Source organism: Dipodomys merriami, unplaced genomic scaffold (assembly GCF_024711535.1).
Source record: "Dipodomys merriami isolate MVZ:Mamm:240054 unplaced genomic scaffold, mDipMer1.0.p SCAF_362, whole genome shotgun sequence".
Classification (NCBI taxonomy): domain Eukaryota; kingdom Metazoa; phylum Chordata; class Mammalia; order Rodentia; family Heteromyidae; genus Dipodomys; species Dipodomys merriami.
Window position 1 is genome coordinate 423,923 of NW_027205182.1, and position 24,242 is coordinate 448,164.

General features: G+C 35.1%; 1 non-coding gene across 1 annotated transcript; it reads right to left on the minus strand.

Moving 5' to 3' along the window:
- Window positions 1-497: 497 nt before the first annotated feature.
- Window positions 498-577, minus strand: Trnaa-ugc (transfer RNA alanine (anticodon UGC)). Its single transcript has one exon. It is a non-coding gene; the product is annotated as a tRNA-Ala (tRNA).
- Between the last annotated feature and the right edge of the window lie 23,665 nt (window positions 578-24,242).

Below are 24,242 nucleotides of genomic sequence, written 5' to 3' on the forward strand. Positions count from 1 at the left end.
AATCATTGAGTACTTCCTTTAATACTCTCAATTATACAACTAAAACCCCTGCTTGATTAAATTTTAAAAGTTATTGTGATTGAATTAGTGTATTAAATTAGCATAAGCTCTATCAGTGTTTGGCAGTGAGTTAAGAAAGTGTAGACTTGTGCAATGCAGAAAAGAATAGAAAAGAATACTGAATTGTACTGATCTTCATTTTAAAAAATTGTTTATTTGTAACAATACTGGCACTTGAACTCATGGCCTGGGTGCTGTCCCTTAGTTTTTTTGTGTGTGTGTGTCTGTGTGTGTGTGTGTTTCCCTCAAGGCTGGCACTCTGGCACTCTACCACTTGAGTCCAACTTCCACATCTAGCTCTTTGATGGTTTTTTTTTTGGGGGGGGGTCCAGTCGTGGGGCCTGAACTGTGGGCCTGGGTGCTGTTCCTCAGCTCTTCAGCTCAAGGCTAGTGCTCTAACACTTGAGCCACAGCGCCACTTCTGGCTTTTTTCTTTTTGCTTATGTGGTGCTGGGGAATTGAACCCAGGGCCTCATGCATGCAAGGCAGGCGCTCTACCATTGAGCCACTTCCTAGCCCTAGCTCTTTGATGTTTAATTAGAAATAAGTTTCACAGCCTTTTCTACCCAAGTTGGCTTAGAACTAAAATCCTCAGATCTCAGTAGCTAGGATTATAGCCATGAGTTACAGGGCCCAACCCTTTGAGAAAGTTGTTAGGCATTTCTCTGCTCTCATCACATATATTCCAGCAGGAGATATTCTTCTTTCCCCTACTTTAAATTTTTTTCTTCCTCCTTTACTAAATATAGCCTTACTAAACTCTAACCCTCACCCAAAAAGAGAAATATATTGATTCTCTTTGTGCTAATATAGTAGTGTATAAAAGATACGAGTCAGGGTGTGATTACAGTTTGGTGGTAGAGCATTGACTAGCATGAACAAGATTCAGGTTGAATCTCTAGCACCACCAAAACAAAACAAAACAAACACAGAACCAAAACTATTAAAAGTAGAGTCAAAAATTTAAGGAGGAGATATTTAATAGACAAAACATCTAAAGAAAAGAAAATTCAAGGTTTGCTATATTCAATGAAATTGACATGCTGTGATATCAGTGCAAGGATCATAAGTATCTGAAATTCCATATACATATTTCTTTGGTATATAATAATGTGCCACTACCTTTCAGTTGAGAGAGATTGTTTTTTCAACACATAATGCTGGATCAATTGATATCCTGATGAAAACAAATGAACCTTGACCACTTCGAAACTCATGCACAAAATTCAATCAAAATGTTTTGTGTATGTAAATATGTAAAGTAAATAATGAAGCTTCTATGAAAAAATATGTAGGAGAGTATTTTTGAAGCTCCAGAATAGAAATAACATTCCTGAAGAGCATATGCAAAAAAACTAGCCAGCAGCCTGGTAACAAATACCTGTAGTCTCAGTACTCAGAAGGTTCAAGAATTGGAAGCCAGCCTTGACTACAAAATGAAACCTTGCCTCAAGAAACAAACAAGCCTTGAAGGGATGGTTCACCCCTGTGATTTTGGCTACTCAGGAGGCTAGGATATAAGGATCACAGTTTAAAGCTCTCCTGGGATGGAAAGTCCATGAGACTCTTATCTCCCAATTAACCACTCAAAATCCAGAAGTGTAAGTGTGGCTCAGGTGGTATAGCACAAGCCTTGAAAGCAAAAAATAATAATTAAGGGACAGTACCCAGGGGGTCTTGTATTCAAGCCCTAATACACACACACACACACACACACACACACACACACACACACACACACACACACACACACACACACACACACCAATAATAAGAGAAAGACTAAGTTGGGCTTAAATAGACACTGCTGTTTATTTGAAGACACTGCAAGAAAGTGAAAAGGAAATCCACCTGAAGAGAGATGAAATAGGCAACACAGACTTCACAGAATGGGCTTGCCTACTGAGTTGTACCTAGGTTCAACAAATAATTTTTAAGTCTCATAAATGAGCATGAGAAAGAATCATTGAATTCTCTAGAAGAGCAGCACATTCTGGGATTCTCAAATTCTATATCCCATCAATATGCTATATCTTATTTATGACATTTTCTTTGTCTTTATGGTTCTCCTACTCTTTGATTTTTATAAGACACAACTTTGAACCTTGTTCCCAGAATGGAACTCAGCACAGCAGTAGGCATTCAACTAATAGCCATAATTAATCATACATTATCATTTACTCCTTTTGTTTCTTATATACCTAAATTTTAGGTTATATCTGTCTTCCTGGGCAAAAAAAGTGACAATTTTTCTGTTCATCAACCTATGCCATTCACCATTTTCAGTCTCAGAAATGATGCAAAATTCATCTGCACTTACTTTGACTTGTTTTATACCTCCATTCATTCCTCAGCCCACTTTTGTGACCCCAGAACTCCACTGAAAGTGTTCTGTTCTCAACACTTACAACTTCTAAGTTGTTAATACTGGAGTTAAGATGAATAGGTTTTGCTTCAGTTGAGTCTTGAAACACATCATGTCTATCTATTAAAACAGCAGAAGAAAACTCACTAGAGCTAAATTTATGGAGTTGGGGAGGGAGAAAACAGGAGATGAGGTGAATCTGCCTTAAGTATAATATTGTGCATATGTGATTTACTACCATGGTGAAACACCTTTGCCTAATGAATAGTTGCTAAAAATGAAAAAAAAAACAGGTGGACAATAAAATTTGGCTTTGTAGAGGGATAAATACCAGTGGGGGAGGGGTCAACCAAGTAGGTAAACATGGTCAAAATATATTATGTATGTATATGAAAACCAGACGGTAAACCTGTTGAAAATGTTTAAAGAAAGGGAGCAAAGGGATTGAAATGGAGAGTGACTTTGATTAAAGGACCTTGCATGAATGTATGGAAATGTCACATTGAAACTCCCCCTTGTACAAACAAGATGTAATAATGAGGCATTTGTAAATTAGTTGAGTTGATTTTGTGTTCCTCTTGTTGTTAAGGCTAAAGTATCTGGTTCAACCATCACTGTGCATTTGGCAGATGTTGGTTTTATGTGCTGCACTCACATTTTGCCATACTTTGAATGTAAGGAACACAAATTATCTAACATATCTACAGCACAAAAGGAAATACTGTGTCAGAAGATCCAAGGGGGTCACATGAAAGACAAGGACATAATGTAAAGCTGTAATAAGAATCACAGCTGGAGAATGTGGGTAACATGTTTAGTTTCTTTACAGAACTGCTTGATCTTTCCACTCCTCTCCCTCTCCTTTTCTGTTTTGCCTTCAGTTCAGTTTGCTTTGCTTCTGAATCTACGCTCTGCAATCCAATGTCTGATTCTCTGCTAGCTTGATTTTCTAGAGGGGCTTTTAATAGGCCCATCTGAGCCTCTGGAAATATTCTCATTTGGTTAAGTGTCCTGCAAAATAAGCAAAGGTCATAGAGATCTTTGGAATACAGACACCCTGGAAGGGCAGGTATCATAGAAGAGGACTAGAAGGGAAAGGTTAGCATATATAGCCTATAGACTAAAACCTGATCGCTATATACTCTGCTTTCTGTCTTGCTCTTGTGACAATGTATAGCTTTTTCTCGTTTGCTGTGTCTTCACTCCTGCTGATATGTCTCACTGGGCGCCCTGGCTTAGTATGGCTTACTTTAAATGATAGTGATCATTTCTATGGTCATCAAGCTGAAGCTAAACAATCCATGGCAAAAGTCCCCCTCCCCACTCCCCCGCCACTTTTCTTATTTTCTCTCTAAGCAACAGGTTAATGAAAGGTTGTTTGTAAGAATATATAAGCATTGGGTAGGTAAAGCAGAATCAAAGAAAGATATAGCTCTTCAGGTACTCACAAAGCTGTGGACTGACAGGAACAGCCAGGAAATTGTAATAGCTCTGTTCTTGTCTTTCAGTGCAAAGCAACAGAAGTCAAGAATTAAATCGCTCATTGAATAGAACAAATGTAATGATTGCTTCTTACAAACATATTACTCCTGCAGTTTCATCTCTGTTTTTTCTTTTTTTTATGTAAAGATAACATTTGATTTCTACTTAGGAGCATACGGGCAGCACAGTAGATATGAAACACATAGCAAAATGAATGTTTGTCTTATGGTTTTTATTGTGGAGTGCCTGTAATGGTTTTCATTGTGTATGTATGACAGGCCAACTTAATGTTCTTGATGTCCATAAATAGTATTCCTAGTAGTTTTGTAGTAATAATTTACATAAATGTCAGATGTACAAGGCAAGCAACATTATTCTGTGATCCTTTTGAGATTAAGTTGCCTAAATAATTTGTCGTGATAATCTAATATTTCAATTGTATAAATGAGTTCATAGTACTTAATAGATAGCAGTAGATAAGACTATTATAATTTAGAACCTACTTCTTCATAACCACAATAAAAGCACAAACACTGAAAGATAACATTGATTAATCCACATCCATTCAAATCTCACCCATTTCCTTAATAATATAATTTATGCATGACAAAGTGATGTAGTTATTGCACATTGCACAATTATCTCTCTTCAGTTACTTTAATCTGCCCAATTTCTCAATTTTATCTTAACTTTTGAGGGTGGCAGCATTACTGTTTGAGGCTGTTTTCCCTGTGTTTAGATTCAAATTGTTTACCTTTGGCAGCAGCATTATATAACTCTGACTTCCTGCCCTGGACCAGTAAGGCAATCATCATACCATGGACTGAAACCCTTATATAGGAAAGACACCTATGCTATGCTTAGTGTCTTGTACTGTTCTTTATTTAAATCTGCTACAAGCCATTTTTTTTAAAAAAAGAAATTTTTTTATTTAATCAAACCCATTCTATATGTCTAATTTCCCACTTCTTTTTGTTAATGTTTTTTATTGTGAAAATACCATACAGAGGGGTTACAATTACATGAGCAAGATAACGAGTACATTTCTTATCAAGCATTGTTGCCTCCTCCTTTGTTTTTTCCTTACCATTCTTGCCCTCCCATCTCCCCCCGCCCCACCTCTCCAAAGATGTAAAGTTCATTGTTCGACATTGTATCTTGTACATCTCATTGTTGCAATGGGTCAACCTGTATCTTCTTTTATGTCCTCCCCTGTGTGGATGCAGTCTTCTTCCTGTGTGGAATCTGAGTTAATTTCTAGCACGTTCTTCCCACTGTGGAGGAGTCTCTCCTCTTTCCACTTGTTTTCTCTTTATGTTACACTGTTTGAACTGCTCCCAAGTTCTGCTGCCATTTCTGGTGTGCGGAGATTTGCACTCTGTATGGCTCCGAACCCCTGTGCCATTCCTCCACTGGACACCTATCTACCTTGACTTTTCCAACAAAAAGCTCTAGAATAAAGTACTGAAAGAGGAAAGACTCCTATGTTCAGCTTAATTGGTCAATAACAATTTAGCAGTCCTTTTATGAGAAGAAAATTTTCTGCTGGCACAACGTAAAGAGCAAAAAACAAAAGACAGAATTTTTATGTTCAAGGAGTTTTCGAGGTAATTGGAGAGACAAGACAGCTCATTTTATCTTTAGAATAATTCTATAAGGCATAGATTAGGATTCTTATCTGAGCATAGCTATTAAGCATATGAACTTATTTTCTTTGAGGGGATAATTTCTCAGCAGTTTTGGAATACTATAAATGGAGCTGAAGAGAAAAAATCCTAATGTAAGAATTTAGAATGCTAAGCAAATTCTAGAAAGTCACAATGACAAATTATTTCTTTTTCTCTGACTTTTTCCAGTTTACAAGGAATGAAAAACATAGATGACACCCTTTAGGGAAATAAAATCATATTAATTTGCATCATTATAATACTACTGAGAACTCAACAAACCAAGAAAATAACCACAACCTTCTAACATGATAATTTCGCAAGTAAGCAAACTGTTATCAATTTATAATTTGTCAGCTATGTTGTTTTCTTTCTCTGAGTGTCACAGAAGTTTTTCAGGCTGTGATGTTTAAAAACAGGCTATAAAATCAAAGACAAAATTCATACATTTTAACTGAAAGAAGGATGGGGAAAGGTATAAATAAATATGAATAGAAAGCCAATCTGTCTATCAGATAAAGGTAATGATAGGTGATTATCCTAGCCAGCTTTGTTCTTCCTGCTTGTGATAGGAACCTTCCCTGAAAACTGAGGGTTGTATTGTGTTATAAAACAAAGAACTGTGAAAATACAAATAGAAATGACTAGGAGTAAACCCATCACATTACAAACTTTCTTTCTCTTCATTCCATTTCTGGTTCTTCTATTTGTTTCCTTCATATGTTCTTTGTACCACTGACCAGTTTTCATCAAATGACAACAGATGGACCTGAGATACTCTCACCTCATTTTCTGACCACTTCATTACCAGGCATTAAGAGACTTTCATCATTAGAAAATGTAAGAAAGGAAGAAAAGAAGAGTCCAATTGGTTGGATGTAGATCATATGTTCACATCTATTTTTCTATCTCTCTCTCTACCTCTATCTATCTAAATATTATAGGAGATTTATTAGTTTGAATTAAGCAGTAATGTTAAGAGGCAAGAGAAACTAGTATAAAGATACACAGGATATAATTATGACTTTAGCACTAAATGAGCAGAAATAAGATATGAAAATAATAAAAACATGGGACAATTTGGCTACAGATGGTTCATGCCTGTGATCCTAGACTAGGAGGCTGAGTTCAGAACATCTCAGTTTGAAGTAAGCCGAGGAACAAAGACAATGGGACTTTTATCTCCAATTAATCACCAAAAATGGCACAAGTGCAGGTGTGGCTCAAGTGGGCAGATACCAGCCTTGAGTAGAAGCTAAGGGACCGTGCCCAGTCATATTTGATGACTGGAAATTCAATTGACAACCAGAAATCATATTTGACAACTGGAAATTCAAAGTCCATAGTGATGCAAGTTAGCTGCAGCCTGTCTGGGTGAGATGCCATATTCATGTCTGAAGTGCTCGAGGGTGTGGGATGTAATCGGGACTGATCTCCACTAAGAACTTCAGCATACCAGCTATAGATATTTTAAAAAGTCACTCCTGATACTGCAGTGTTGAGATTTATTCTCTTGCCCAGATATTCAGTCTATGTTCAAATTTCGCCACATGGTATGATAAATCCAATGTATTTTGTGCAATGAAATAGTTTCTTTAGTACGTTTGTTTTTAATCCTAACTCCTATCCCCTCCCAGGTAAGGTTCAGATTTATGTTTAGAAATGCAACAGGGATAGACACAAGACAATATATTGTAAATGATCTGTACATCTTGGGGGCGGGGGTGGAGGAGAGGAAAAGTAGGAGAAAAATGAGGAAAGGGGTAACAAGTTTGACAAGAAATGTACTTATTACCTTGCTTATGTAATTATAACTCTTCTGTATATCACCTTGACATTAAAAACAGAAATAGTAATAATAATAAATATATTCTTAATGTATATGTCCCACTTTAATACTAGAAAAATATGGATATAGTTTTCAAAATATTATAAATATATATTGACATTACACAATAAATTAGTCTTCTGATTTTATTAAAATAATACAACAGAGTACATCATTTTATTGTTACATATTCATTTAAAATAGTGTAATTTTAATATTTTTGTACCCTACTGGAAAAGCTAATGTAAATTTATTTTAATTAAAGTATAGAGGCTGAAGGCATGGACATACAGACTTGCTGGGAATATAAAGTAGTGCAAACACTGTTGATATCAGGATAGAGGATCCTTAATAAACTAAACATAGAGGCAACGTTATTACTCCACCATTACTCTTTAGCATGTATCTGAACTAGTACAAATCACTATATAGGAGAGACACTTATATGTTTGTGATCTGTTCGTATTAGCCACGTTGTGGAATCAGCCCTGGTGTCCAGCAACAGATGGGTGAGATAAAGAAGATGTGGTAAAAAATACATCACACAATATTTCATACCTGCTAAGAAAAATTGTCATGTAATTTTCAATAAAATCAGTGGAATGGAAAATATGATGTTGAGCATTATACAGCAAGCTCAAAAAGCTTGGAAGCTAGGTCTAAAAGACATATATATTCATGGAAATATATGTATATGTATATGTATATATACATATATATAGATGCTTCTAATTATGGGACTATTAAGGGATGAAGGAGAAATGAGAAGGGAAAAGAAAGATGAAAGGTGAATAATTTCTAAGTAAATTGCAACTATGTATGAAGATATATGAAGAATCTCAATGAAAATTCATAATCAATAATATGCTGGACAGTAAGATAAAAGGACAACAATAGAAAGGCATATTCCGATAAAAATTTAGCACATGTGCATCTGAATGATCATGGCAGAACACCTTGGTATAATATATATGAGTTAAAAAATGTAAAAAATGCCAGGAAAGTAAAGCAGGTTCTGTTGGGGAAGAGATTACCCTTGAGAAGGAGAAAGCTAACTAAGAGAGTGAATGAGGATCAATGTCTTAAAAGTAGTTCATTCAAATATAGAAAATAGAACAATGTGGTGACATTGTTTTAGGAAGTTTGGAGGGGAAGAGGGAGAATAATAAGGGAAATGAGTTGACTAAGGTATATAGTAAGAGTTGGGAGTTGGTGGCTCATATCTATAATCCTAGTTACTCAGAAGACAGATATGAGGATCACCATCTGAAGCCAGACTGGGCAGAAGAGTCTGTGAAACTCATTACTAATTAGGTACTGAACTGCTGAAAGTGGAGCTATAGATCAAAAAAAAAAAAAAAACCCTCAGGAACAGAGCCCCAGGTTAGGAGTTCAAGCCTCATCCCTAGGATTGTCTCAATCAACCAATCAACTGATAAGATACATTGTATGCAAGTATGGAAATGTTACAATAAAGTCTTTTGTACAACTTTTTTTTTTTTGGTCGTGGGACTTGAACTCTGGGCCTGGGTGCTGTCCCTGTGTTCTTCAGCTCAAGGTGAGTGCTCTACCACTTGAGCTACAGTGCCACTTCAGGTTTTTTAGTGGTTTATGGGAGACAGGAGTCTCATGGACTTTTCCTGCCTGGGCTGGCTTTGATTTTCAGATCTCAGCCTCCTGAGTAGGTAGGATTACAGGCATGAGCCACCAGTGCCTGGCTCTTGTACAACTATTTTATATTCATAGAGATAAAAGAATTAAAATATGACTTAGGCCAAATATTATTAAAATAAGTGCTTTACCAAAGAGGACAGAGTTATTTTAAACACATGGAAAGATATTCAACTTTGTTTGTAGTTACATCTCCATTTTTATATTGTTTGGCACCTACTAGAATAGCTAAAATTAAAACTACTGGTAATGCTGAATGTTGATATGGTTGTGGAACAAATTGACCACTGAACATTGCTGTCAACTTTATTAGAAATTATGACTATTATGACAGACGTTTCAATTTATTAACAAAGTAAATACTAAATTACCAAATAAACAACTAATGCACTTCTAGAAATTTGTTCTAGAAATTTGTTGAATACAAAAAATTGTATTCAAAAATTTATAGAAATTTTATTCATAGTAGCCCCAAATTGAGAGTACAGCAGTTTTCCTTTAATTATTGAATTAACAAATAGAATAAAAGTAGTGATATATCCAATGGAAAAATAAGAGAACAAAATATCAATAAATGGATCAGTCTGAATGAATTTCTAGAGTGTCATGAGGATGAAAACAAAAAACTACTCCATTATGTAATATTTTGGGAACATCAGATTTATAGAGATGGTGTGTATGCTAGAGACTACAAAAATTAAGTGCTAGAGATGGAGGAAGAGTGTGCATGGTCTTGAAAGGACTGGTGAATGAAGACCATTGTGATGGAAATCTCCTGTATCTCAGTGTATTGATGCAATCAATATTCCACTATTATTTGGAAGACATTCCCATTGAAGCAAACTGCTTTTTATATCTTTTTTTGTGTTTTAAGACACTTACAGACCTAAGAGAGTTGAGACATTCTTCCTAAGGCAACAGTCTTTTTTGATGAACTTTCTCTTTCTCTAAATCCACACTTACCTTTGTATGATAAACATTTGGCCAGTTGAAGATCTCATTTTCAAGAAAAAAATGAAATACATCTGATAGTATGCTAACATTATATTTGGTTGAGAACATTAGATAGGGAAATTGTTTAACCTCTTGTTTACTTAAAATCATCTGGTCTCAAGTCCATAAACTTATCATCTAATCCCAATAAAAAGGATGAAATTATAGAAGGCAGAGATAGAGACACAGAGAGAGACAGAGACAGAGAGAGACAGAGAGAGACAGAGAGACAGAGGGAGACAGAGAGAGATTTTGGCAGGCTCTGATGAAAAATTAAACTGAAAACCAAATTACAAGCCAATTTCAATACACTGCAATTTAGTGATCCCACATCAAAATAATAGCACACTAATTCTGGATTTCAGCTGCTATTCCAAATTAATCTCCAACTATTTTCTTTGTTTTGGTCAGGACTAGCTGTCAAACAGAATGGTTTTCTCTTCAGGAGATAAACTACAATGTCTACTAACAAGCCTGTTGGGAAATTAAGACCCAAATATTCAAGTAAAATAATGCTTTAGTTTTGTACAAAACAAATTCTAAGGAAATGTAGATGCTGTCCCTTTAAATCTATATAGCTTTAAATCTATCCGTATTAGCAGAGTAATTAGAGCAAGACCAATTCTTTATTTCCAGGAACATTCAACTGCTCATTGGTTTTGATGTTCATTTAAAATGTTCTCAAGGTGTTGAAAGTTGATGAAAACTCTAAAATTGTAAGGAATGTGTGTTTATGTCCCCGAATCTGTTGTTTTTCTCCTGGAACCTCCAGAGATGACATGTGGAAGAAGCTAATACAGTCAACTTCCATCTTTACCAGTTCCAGTGTCAATGAACCCAAAAGGATTTCAAGGATTTTCTAAAGGTTACATGGTTTTCTAAAGGTTACATGCTATTCAACAAGGTGACTTCTAAAGTGAAGGTGTTTTTCCAAATCCCTTTGTATGTTAGTTTTTCTTCTAAAGGTTTCTGCAACATTATTTGTTTACTTCACAAAGGGAAAGAACAAATTTTATTATTGCACACAGGCCTCAAAATATGGACTCACAAGAAGCTTCTCTTGTGCTGAATTGTAAGGGTTTGTTTTCCCCCTAAAGTGAAGAGCCTACAAAATAGCTAGCAGCTGTGTGGTCCCTAGTGCTTTGTAGGGAAATTAATATCCATTGACTGAGTGACAGAGTAGGAATCATGGAGTAATATAAGGATCATTTTGGGAACTGAAGCCTGAGCTTTCCCATGTATTCAGCACTGCCTCTTCTACATTCTAACATGTGTAGGATCTGTGCCTTCACACTTCTGATTTGATGGTTGAATTAGCAATTTTTAAAAAGTATGAATCTTTTACAATATCAGCTATAAAATTAATACAAACACTTTTCTCTGTAAAACTTGAATACTATCTTTCTTCTTTTTAATGGATCTTTACGCCCAAAGCAACCTTTCAATACCCTTGCCAAACCTTCCCTCAAAATCATTATTCTTTGTAAGGAAGTTTGTTTGTAATCGTGACAAACTCTTTGTAGAATTTAAATATTCATTAAGAAGAGATGTGGAGATTTGAAAAAAGAGGAAAGCATACGATTATATAGCAGGCAATCTTATGCATAGCAATGCAGTATTTTTGTGCTATTACTTTTCTAGAATGTTAATCATTGGTACATTTTGTGGCAGCTTTCTGTTTTTCCCACCACAGTCTTTTTGAAATTTTCTGCTTAGCTCCTTGGGTGCAGGATGGCTTTTCCAATATTTGCCTCCAAGGGATTCCTGTAGCATCTCCAACTTTCTAGGCATTGCTCCCATCTGGATTTCACTCATGGTCACAACTTTAGCTCATCTAGTTACTGTCTATTTTTCTGCATCACTATACATTTCTTGCCATATTCAATAACACAAAATGGTTTTCAGTACACATATTGTGCCTTCTTAGGTGCTGTAAATAAATAATGAGAGAGTGAATACTTTTCTGTGGGAATAAATGTCAAGACTTTTGGAATATCATTCACTAAAACAACTGTGCAGTACAAGATCTTTGCCATACTTCTCCCTTTCCTTATTTACATTGGAAAATTCCAATGAACTCTTTTTAAATAACTTATAAAATAGATGAGATCTTAAAGAAACTGTTTTTCAAATGTGTAACATTCACTTGGGTACTGAGAAAAATATCACAGTAAGGAGAGGGAGATTTTCTTTTAACTTAAATTGACAGCATTTCCTTTCTATTATAAAATTTTTACAAAGTGTTTTGCTTTTCAGTTTGGGCAATGTTAAAAAAGAAATACTAAAAATGATAGTTTGCTGTCCTAATGTTGTGAAGAAAACTTGTATCAGAGATTGTTTTAGATATTAGACCATTTTGATCAATTATCTAAGAACAAAACATTAATTTCAAAGGTCAGAACATTCCTATAAGCTTTGCATTTCTGGCCTACCTAACTAAAACACACTTAACAAAGGATCTAGTAGAACATATTTTTAAATAATCAGCTTTCCAAAGGGTGCATTCTGTGAAATCAGAAGCATAAGTAAATTCATGTGCTATAGATTAAATCAGCATGGCTAGTATTCCATTGTCTGATTACTTCTGAATAATTGCTATTCAAATTTATTCATTTAATTTCAATAAACAAATGTGTTAGCAACATCTGTTTTCAAGCTCTATTTTGACTCTTTATTTTTAAAGGATGGAAACTCTTCAGGTCTTGTTATATGAGAATGGTTGAGACAAGATTAACCATACTGTTACTGGTATAGGAAGGCGAGCGGGCAGAATGCTTTCTGCCCACAAAATCTCTGGTGAATGTTCTATGGAGTATAACAAGCCTATCATTAGCATCATATCTTAAAGCCCAGAGCCAAGACCATTATTGCAGAAGGTGCAATGTATTCCCTGGGAAGCAAGGAACTGCACCCACACATGACTACATGTCAGATTAATTTCATCTCTTTCTTTGGAAAGAGGTATACTTGGTTCTCAGAGAACATAAATGAAGGGTGGGAACAGAGGAGAATGAGGAGACTATGTTAGAGGTACATTACATACCTGTATGAAAATACCACAGTGAAACTCCTTAAAAAGGGTGGAAGGAAAAGGAGAGTTAAGAAAGATTATAATACATATTTTCACATATATAATGGTATTTTTATTATGTGTATGAGAATATCATGTAAAAGGTTTAGTACAATTAGTTTGTACAAAAAAAGGGACATAAAATAGGCATGTCTTATTGGCAAAAAGTGCAGGATGTGCTTTATTCCTAGAAGCCAAATGCAATTTCCTTATGGATAGAGCATTGGGCACACAGCACAACTGTTAGTGGATGAGACTTTGTGTGTGTGTGCGTGTGTGTGCGTGTGTGTGTGTGTGTGTGTGTGTGAGAGAGAGAGAGAGAGAGAGAGAGAGAGACAGACAGAGACAGAGAGACAGAGAGAGATGGAGACAGAGAGAGAGAGAGATGACAGACAGACAGACATAGAGACTGTGTGTTTGGCATGGACATTGAGAAAAAAGGAAAATTATATTCATTATATATTCATTATATTACAGAGATTTGCCCTTAGATTGACTCTGGATTTCACTAGATGTTTACAGAGGAAAATCAGCTATTTACTTCATTGTAGTGCTCAGACACAGCAGTCAGAATAAATGAGAGGAAATGGTAGGGGAAAAAATCCAAAGGTAATAAGGTATAGGTGAAAAAATGTACCATATCCCAAACTACATTTTATGTTTTTTGTTCCTCTTGCTTTTGTTTCTGTTTGTTCTGAGGTAGGGTCTCGCTATGTAGCTCAGTAAAGATTTGAAATTATGATCCTGTACCCCACTCTCTCAAAATGCCAAGATTATAGTCATGCATTCTCCTTTAGACATTTTTTGTTTTTTCCAATCTCTATGGTTTTTTCCTTTATTCCTTTGTTAATGCTAGGGATTAACCCAAGATCTTATGCATGCTAGACAAGTACTTTATTATCAAGCTACTCTTTAAATCAAAGGTGTACATTGTACTTTTAATTGAGGCATTTGTATTTAAATTTTTCCACAGAACTAAACAAAATGGTGAGAATAGTAATATTTATTTTCAGTGAAAGTCATCTATGATTACTGGATGCTTTTGTTACATAGTTCCTCAGTGCTATGAAATTAATGCCAGGTGGCAAGCATTTGTTAAAACCTATTTGCAAATTCATTGGTGAAATTTCACAAATGTGTAAAAATGTAATTTAAATTGACTTTAATAAAACCACTCATTATATTAAAATGTATACAATAAAATCAAGGTTCATAAATGTTTATGATGTTTAAATTAAAGTGTGCTATTTATTTTACTAAATTGCTCAGTCTGTAATTAAAACTTATTATTTTTAATTTTTCAGAATTTAGAGACTTTAGTATCATGTGGGTGGAGTCCTTTTTGTATTATTTTTAGAATCTCTCTCTTGAAACATAGCATATTTGTACAAATGCAGATGTCACAGTCTTTATAGTTAGTTGAATTTCCATAAACTAAACACACCTGTGTAAACAGGGGCTATATTTAATATATATAAACTAGAATATATATTATTATAACCCCAGAATCACCTTTTTCTTACTGTCTATGCCTCTTCAGGCTCTGCCCTTTATTCCTGACTTGAACAAACATAATCACTACTGTGTGCTCAACACACCATACAAATTACTAGTGCCTATCTTCTTATTTCATACAAACAAAATCATATATATACTTATTTGTGCCTGGTCTTTGTGTGTGTGTGTGTGTGTGTGTGTGTGTGTGTGTGTGTGTGTGTGTGTGTGTGTGTGTGTGTGTGTGGTGTGTGTTTGTGTTTCCCTGTGTGTGGAAAAGTTGTTGGACTGACTGGGGCTTAAATTTAGGGACTCTTATTCTAGCTTTTTCACTCAAGGCGGATGCTTTTCCACTTGAGTCCCAACTCCACTTTCAAGTTTCTGGTGGTTAATTAGAGAAAAGAGTCTCAAAACTTTCTATTTTCTGGGCTGGCTTTTAAAACTTCAATACTCAGATCTCAGCCACCTCCTTAAGGAGCTAAGATTACAGGGTGAGCCACCAGTTCCTGGCCTTATACCTATGCTGATAATCAAAATATTATTGTGGTAAGGTTTGATCTTTCTTCTTTTGGTGCAAGTAATTAATTGTGGATCATTTATTCACATAGCTTTCAGGTTTTCTTGGGTGGAACTATATTCCAATTTATTTTATTTAAATAAATAAAAGATAAACTAGGCTATGTTAAAATTGAGAAATATTTTTTAACTGAGACTATTATAGAAAATCTACCCACAAAATGTAAAAACATTTTTCTATAAAAATAAACTTCCATCATCCATATTATATAAAATAAAATATACACAAAGTACAAATGACAAATGAGAAATATCTATGCAGGTATCTCTTGACAGGATAATCATATGTACAGCAAACCTATGTAAAGGTGGACAATATTAATAATCATCAGATAAATGTAAATTTGAACCTCAACAACAGCAATCACATATACACTGCAATTAAAGAAGGACAGAAACTTCTCTGAGGCTTTAGGAAACATGAACAGTCACAATTCTCACATGAAACAAAAAAAGGCATACGAAGAAGGTATCTTCAGAGAAATTTCTACTGATACGTTCTAAAATTCAATGTCTGAACAAACTACAACTCAACAAGTCTACTTGTAGGTTATAGCCAACAGAAATGCATACATATTTTCTGAAAGAGAGTCACTAAATAGTCCACATCCCAGAGCTACTCAAGTTTCCATCAAAAGACAGTGGGTAATAAGTATCTTATTTAAAAGACTTTTGCCTATGTAAGTTTCATGAACGTTTTCTCTTGAGTGTTTCTGTAATTGCTTTTGCTTTTCTATTTAGTTTTCTGCATGGTGTTTCATCAAGTTGTTATCTGATTGAACAAAGACTATGTTTTTGTTTTTTTTTATTTTATTTGTGAACATACTGTACAGAGGGGTTACAATTACATGGGCAGGATAATGCATACATTTCTTACCAAGCATTGCAGCCTCCTCCTTTGTTTACCCTTCACCTCCCTTCCCAGCCTCCCCCCTGCCCCCCCACCCAATCCTTCCCCCCATTCCTCCCCCACCGACATTGTAAAGCTCATTTTTGACATGACAATTTGTACTTCTCATTGTTGCAACAGGTCCACCTGAATCGTTAAACGACTTGTTTTTCCCCATCTCCTCCACAAATTATACTGACATCAAATATATTGAAAGCGGGGGTTATACTGTGGGGGAGGGACATACAAAGTAACAAAGAAATAATCATATAAATGAGTTAGAAACACATGCATGAAAGAAAAAAAAACATTAAAATACCTATCTAAGGGTTCATTTTCCTGACATCACATTATCTGACTTTTTCCACTTGACTCATACATATACTAGATATTGCAAATAAGGGAAACCATGGGACCTGTGTTTCTTTGTGCCTGGCTTACTTCACTTAATATAATTTTTTCCAAGTTTTTCCATTTCCTAACAAATGGGGCAATGTCATTCTTTCTGATGGAGGCATAGAATTCCATTGTGTATATATACCACATTTTCTTGATCCATTCATCTACTGAGGGGCATCTGGGTTGCTTCAATATCTTAGCTATGGTAAATAATGCTGCAATAAACATAGTTGTGCTGGTAGCTTTAGTGTGGTCTTGTTTGTAAACATTTGGGTAAATGCCCAAAAGTGGGATTGCTGGGTCATAGGGGAGTTCTATGTGAAGTCTTTTGAGGAACCTCCATACTGCTTTCCAAAGTGGTTGAACAAGTTTACATTCCCACCAACAATGAAGTAAGGTTCCCTTCTGTCCACATCCCCTCCAGCATCTGTTGTTGTTAGAGTTCTTGATTATTGCCATTCTAACTGGAGTGAGGTGGTATCTCAATGTTGCTTTGATTTGCATTTCTTTTATGGCTAGGGAGGTTGAGCATTTCTTCATGTGTCTATTGACCATCCTTCTTTCTTCTTCAGAGAAGCTTCTCTTTAAGTCTTTCGCCCACTTATTTATTGGACAGTTGTTTCTTTGAGGATTTGTTGTTGGGTGGTTTAATTTTTTGAGTTCCAAGTATATTTTAGATATGAGATCCTTGTCCGTTGTATGGCTAGTAAAGATCTTCTCCCAATCCATGGGCTTTCTATTGATCTTGCTAGCTATGTCTTTTGCCCTGCAGAAGCTCTACAACTTTATGCAATCCCATTTGTCCAACCTTTCTTTGATTTGTTGTGTTTCCGGGTCTCTATTCAGAAAATTTCGGCCTTAGCCAAGGAGACCCATGGTTTCTCCTATTCCATTCTGTAATGTTTTCAGAGTGTCTGCTTTGACTTGGAGGTCTTTGATCCATTTGGAGTTGATTCTGGTGCAGGGTGTTATATAAGGATCTAGCTTTAGTTTTCTACAAGTAGTTAACCAATTTTGCCAGCACCATTTTACTGAAGAGGCTGTCTTTCTTCCATTCTATTGTTTGAGCTCCCTTATCGAAGATTAGATGGCTATAGGTCTGTGGGTTCATTTCTGGGTTTTCAATTCTATTCCATTGGTCCTGAGGTCTGTTTTTATGCCAATACCAGGCTGTTTTGATTACTATGGCTTTATAGTAGAGTTTGAAATTTGATATTGATATTCCTCCAGCAGTGTTCTTACCGTTGAGGAGCATTTTTGCTATTCGGGGTAACAAAGACTATGTTATGAAAAGCCGTCTTAGAGAAGTGCAAAGGGCACTCCTGTCCTTTCCGATTTCGTCCTTGGCCAGTTTCTCAAACGATACCCTAATGCCACTTTTATTATTTAGCTTTACAATAAATCTTCACGTCAAGATAATTTAAGGTCTTGGCCTCTTTTATTCTTCTTTACCATTCAGCCATTCTTGATCTTGCCTACTCATATATATTTAGAAGTTCTCAAAGATTTTTCCTTCAAAACTTCTGGTGGAATTGAGATTGCATTAACTTTACAGATAAATTTGAAGATTTTTAAGTATTATATTTTGCAGATTATGAACCTACTCTATCATTTAATTTAAATTTTCTTTCTCTTTTTGTAGGACTGAGGTTTGATCTCAAAGCCTTATGCTCCCTAGGTTTGCTTGTCTACCACTTGAACTATGCTTCCCCAGGTTTCTGCTTGGTATTTTGGAGACTGAATATTGCAGAATATTAGGCCTACATTACTTCCAAATCATTACTCTGAGTAACTAAGATTACCTGTGTGAGCTCTGGGAACTGACAAAAATTCCTTTAATCTTAATCTTGTTTTTCTTTCTCTTTTTGGTTCATTTTAGTTTTATTCTGGGGTACTTGTTTTTATTTGTTTGTTTGTTTATTGGTACTAGAGTTTGAGCTCAGAACCTTGTGTTTGATAAACAGGTATTCTACTTTTTTAGTCACAACCCCACCCCTTTTTCTTTTTTCTTTATTATTAGTTTTAAGTAATTGTACAAAGGAGTTGTCATTTAACAAAACAATTTATGAATACAATTTATCTTGAACAATTCTTTCCATTTCTTCCCCACTCATACCTTCCCTCATTCTCAATTTTGATACATTGGATTCTTCTATACATTGGATTCTTGACACATATCCCCCTCTCCCACTCTTCATTTATTTTTCCTTTCCCTTTCACCCCACCCACTCTTTTCAGTATCCACTTCCTGATGTTTTATTTTTCTGAACTTTGATTTTAGCTTTCTAGAGAATTACCTTGTTTGAGATATCCCTTGAATCTACTGAATTTTAATTAATACATTTGTGTACACTTGTATACCATCCACTATATTTACTTGTAAGTTTGTAAGCTAAATGTAGCGTCCACATATATGGGAAAACATGCATCCTTCTTTCTCTCTGAGCCTGACTTACTCCTCTTAATATAATTCTTCCCTAAACCTCTTCATATCTTTAGAAATGATACAATATCATTCTTTCTAACAAATGTGTAAAATTCCATCATGTGTGTATATATGTGTGTATATATACATATATGTATACATATATCACATTTTGGTCTACATACATAAAGACCTATATATATACATATATATATATATATATATATATATATATATATAAAGTATACATAACATATATATAGGTCTATATGTATATAGACCAAGAAAATGTGATAAATATATCTATCTTGGTCTATATACATATAGACCTATATATATCAGATATATATATATATATATATATATATATATATATATATATCACATTCTCTTGGTCTATTTCTCCATAGAGGGACATTTAGGCTAATACCCATATACTGGTTTGTAATCTTTTAGCATAAATGCCCAGGAGTGGAATTGCTAGGTGGGCTAATGAACTAAAGAGTGAAAATGATCAACCCACACATAAAGAAACGTTCAATATCTCTGTCCATAAAGGAAATGCAAATCAAAGCAACATTGAGATTCCACTTCACCCCAGTTAGAATGGCTATTACCAAGAAAGCAAATTAGAAAAAACCAGATTCTTTTGAGGATGTGGCCTAAAAGGAACCCTAAATTCCATGTTAATGGGAATGTAAATATGCCCAAATACTCTGGAAAGCATTGTGGAGATTTCCCATCCCTTTTTGTTCAGGTTCTTTTGTGATAGGATTTTACTTCTTCACCAGTCCAACCTGGAATGTTGTTCTCCTATGTAACACCATATCTAGACACTTCATGCACCACCTTCCCAACATTTTTTTCTGCTGAAATGTGTTCCAGTGAACTTTGTGCCTGCACTGGCCTGGAGCTGTGAAACTGATCCTGAGTCCAGCTTAAGCCACCATGCTCAGTTCCCAGAATGCTTGCTTTTAATATCTTTATCACCAAAATATTAAACAAAACTACTGTGTTATGCTGGACTTCAAGTTATAGTCACCCCAAGCAAATTCTATAAAGATATAATATTAGCAGTTCAAGAGCAAATTATTGGAAATAAGGAAAAGGACATGAGTTGAATAAATCTTATCTACCCATGAAATAGCTATTGTATTACCTATTTGATTTTTTTCTTTTATGGAGTATTCTGGTTTATGAAACTCATGTTATGTTTTATTTATTTAAGTACATGTTTATCCTTTTATTTCAAAACCATCCAAAGAATAAATGAACGTAATAAGGTAGAAATTTCATGTAAAGTTAGTAATATTGACAATTAACAACAATATTTGGTAATTTTCCACAGAACTTTCCTCTTAGAGACCATAGAGGCTGTTTTTTGTTAAATGAAACTTAGCATACCAACCCACTCTAATATTTACTGAATTTCCTTTGCTGAAAGGCAGAAATTTACAAAATTTATTTCATAATAAAATGTAGCCTAAAACTGTCTATGCATTATATGTGAATTAAATTTAAGTATACTTTGAGTTTGAGTCATCACTTTGAGCTACATTTTTAGTGCAAACAGAACTTTTAATGTTTGAGTCATATGACACTTTCTAAGTTAACTTTGAAAGAAAACTATTAAATTCATAGTGTGTGTCACTATGTGTAATAATCACATGTGTATGTATACATGCATACATGTATACATATGCATAAATAGAGATAGCAGCAACACTGGTGATGAAATTCATTCCATCAAGTCTGAAGATAAGAAAGATGCTGATGTTTGTGGATATTTTTGAATATAAGTAATCAAATCTTCTCATTTAATACCATTTGAAATATCTTATGGTATGATTATATTTTGTTGAGTGTACTACTTTTGTTGTTGTTGTTGGTCATGGAGCTTGAACTCTGGGCCTGGGCATTGTCTCTCAGCTCTTCAGATCAAGGCGAGTGCTCTACCACTTTAACCATAGTGCCACTTCAGGATTTCTGGTGGTTTGTTGGAGATAAGAGTCTCATAAACTTTCTTTGCCCAGGCTAGCTTTGAACTGTGATCTTCAGATCTCAGCCTCCTAAGGAGCTAGGATTATAGGCATGAGCTACCGGTGCCGGCTTGAGTACACTACTTTTCACCACCAAGTTTACTCTATTTATAATAGTTTCTATTATATAATAAGAGTGGAGGCAGGAAGATCACAGAGTTGAGGTTAGCCTCGGTTGCACAGCAAGTACCAGGCAGACCTAGACTATACAATGAAATCTTGTCTCAATAAAAAAAAAGTCTTTAGATCAAGAAATTTATAAATAATAGAAGTCTCTGTATAATACTAGGGTACTTGCAGATTTGGTGACTGCTGATCTTATTCATTGCTTCCAGGAAAAGTTTGTTGCTGCATCCTTCAGAGAGACTGAGCGCTGACAAACATGGTAGGGAGAGGGGAGGGGAGTGTCAAATTTCTTTCTTACATTCCTTTCCTAAGACCTTGAATTCCATGAAAGCAGAGCCATAGAGGCTCCGAATCATGAAGACTTAAACACCTGCTAGAGATTCCACTTGTTTCATCATTGCATTAATTGAAATAATTATCATGAATAAAATCTGGGCAAATAAAAAAACCTCCAAATGCTAATGTTTATGTAATCTATTGGCATCAAGGTTTTGGTAGGAGAAGTGATATCATGTATATTACTTAAGTTTCCTTATGTATCATGTGCTTCCTCTTATCAGATATTTCATATCTCCTTCATGTTTCAGTCTCATTTTCTTGACTATTGTGTCATTCCACAGTTATAGCTTGCAGAGTTATTTGACAGAACACACTAAGGGTTTTAATGGTTTCTCTGGCTTCTTTAATTCCATAGCCATCCTCTAGCCATGAATAAGAACAAAGCAGACTTCAGGGGTTTCTGATCATGGATGTTACCTCTGAACTTGAATCTTTCTGAAGAGTCATCCTTGTGTAAAATGGCAATAATTACAGCAGTATGACATTGCTGTATGGCATAAGAAAACTGTGATGCACTGAGCCAGTGTCCAGAAAAAAGCAGATGACATACAAATGTTCTCTTCTCTTCCTAATAAACAAATAAGTGCAAAGAAATGGACAGTATTATGTGCAAGTTCGGAACTAATAAATCTCCATATTGTTACTCTTAAAATTATTACATTGGAAGTCCCTACTATTCTATTTTGTTTCCTCCTGTTTTGCATTGCCTTCTCAACTTTTGCTCCTTTTGAAAGTTTCTTCGTCAATGTGTCTGAAGTTTACTTTCTGTTTTCTATTTTGCTATGGTAGGAAAATATGACTTGGTATTGATTAAATATTAAATATTAAATATCTATTAAATATTAATATATCTATACTTTCCATGTTTATAGTTCTATTATGAAATATAGTAGAAAGAACAACTTATTTAAAGTACTATAGTTTTAACTGTATTATGATAATAACTCTGCCTCTGTATACAGATAATACAATGTGATTAGATTGAGAGTTCCCATTGGTTGTTTCAATCTTTCTTAAACTTTTTACTTCACCGAACTGGAGAAATAAAGGCATATTGTAGACATATAAACTGAGAACATCAATATTTGTCAAAATTTTATAACAACAGCTATTTATGCAAAAACCTTTCTGAAAAACATGAATAAAAATGTGTACTTTCACCTGTCTTGTAAATTCACCTATGGGCAAGAATCATAAATTATGTATTGAATAAATTATTTCACAAATAATGATTTTTTTCCACTAATGACAACCACTGATAAGAAATTTAGTATACAGGAACTCCTTTAAGAAATTAAATGTTGGGTTTTTTTTTAGTTGATGAATTAGAACACATTGAACCTGCATAGATGCTTTCTGTTAATAGAGAAGATTTGCAGAGAGTAACAGGAGACTCAGGCTAAAGACAGGGACAAAGCAAGCTAGAGCATAGTTTGAAAAACTGATTGGATTGGCTTCTGTTAAGTTTTCCCAGCTCCCTGTCGACTCACTAGCTAATCTAAGTGATGGGAGCTAAAACTATCTGTTTGGTAATTAGTCCAGGGAGTGTTTAGGGCAGGTGCTAGAATTCTGAAGTAGGAGAACCCAATAAGAAAAATTGTTCCTTTTTGGCCACATCTCCACCAGCATTTGTTTTGTTAGTTTTCCTGATGATGGCCATTCTAACTGGAGTGAGATGGAATCCCAATGTTGTTTGGATTTGCATTTCTTTTATGGCCAGGTATGTTGAACATTTCTTCATGTGTCTATTGGCTATTCTTTGTTGTTCCTCTGAGAAATCTCTCTTTAAGTCTCTAGCTCATTTATTGATTGTACTGTTGAGTTTTTGAGGGTTTATTTTGGGGGATTTTAATTTTTTGAGCTCTAAGTATATTTTAGATATGAGGCTAGTGACTATTATCTGCCATTCTGTGGGTTTTCCATTTATCTTGCTAGCTATGTCCTTTTGCTAAACAGAAACTCTCCAGTTTGATACAATCCCATTTATTCAGCCTTTCTTTGATTTGTTGTAATTCAGGATCTTTGTTTTGGAAATGTTGCACCATGTTGGTGGGACTGCAAACTTATTCAATCACCCTGGAAAAAAATATGGAATTCCTTAAAAGAATAAATACAGAGCTTCCCTTTGACCTAGCAATTCCATTCTGGGAATTTATCCAATAGACCACAGACCAGGTCACACTAAAGGTACCAGAACAACCATGTTTATTTTTTTATTTTTTTATTTTTTTTTGTCGGTCGTGGGGCTTGAACTCTGGGCCTGGGCGCTGTCCCTCAGCTCTTCAGCTCAAGGCGAGCGCTCTACCACTTGAGCTACAGCGCCACTTCCGGTTTTCTGGTGGTTTATTGGAAATAGGAGTCTCATGGTCTCTCCTGCCCGGGCTGGCTTTGAACCGCGATCCTCAGATCTCAGCCTCCTGTGTAGCTAGGATTACAGGCGTGAGCCACCAGCGCCCGGCACAACCATGTTTATTGCAGCATTGTTTACCATTGCCAAAATATGGAGTAAACCTAGATGTCTCTCAGTGGATGAATGGATCAAGAAAATATGGTATATGTACACAATGGAATTTACTCATCCATCAGAAAGAATGCTATTGTACCATTTATAAGGAAATAGAAAAACTTGGGAAAAAAATTTTAAGCAAAGTAAGCCAAGCCAAAGGAACAAAAGTTTCATGATTTCCCTTATTTGTGGTAACTAGAATGTGCCTATAAATCTACAAGTAAACACAATGAATGACTAAAATAACTAAATAACACTGGAATATGATAAACTATATACAAACCTAGTCATCAACATATAAGGCCAAAAGAAG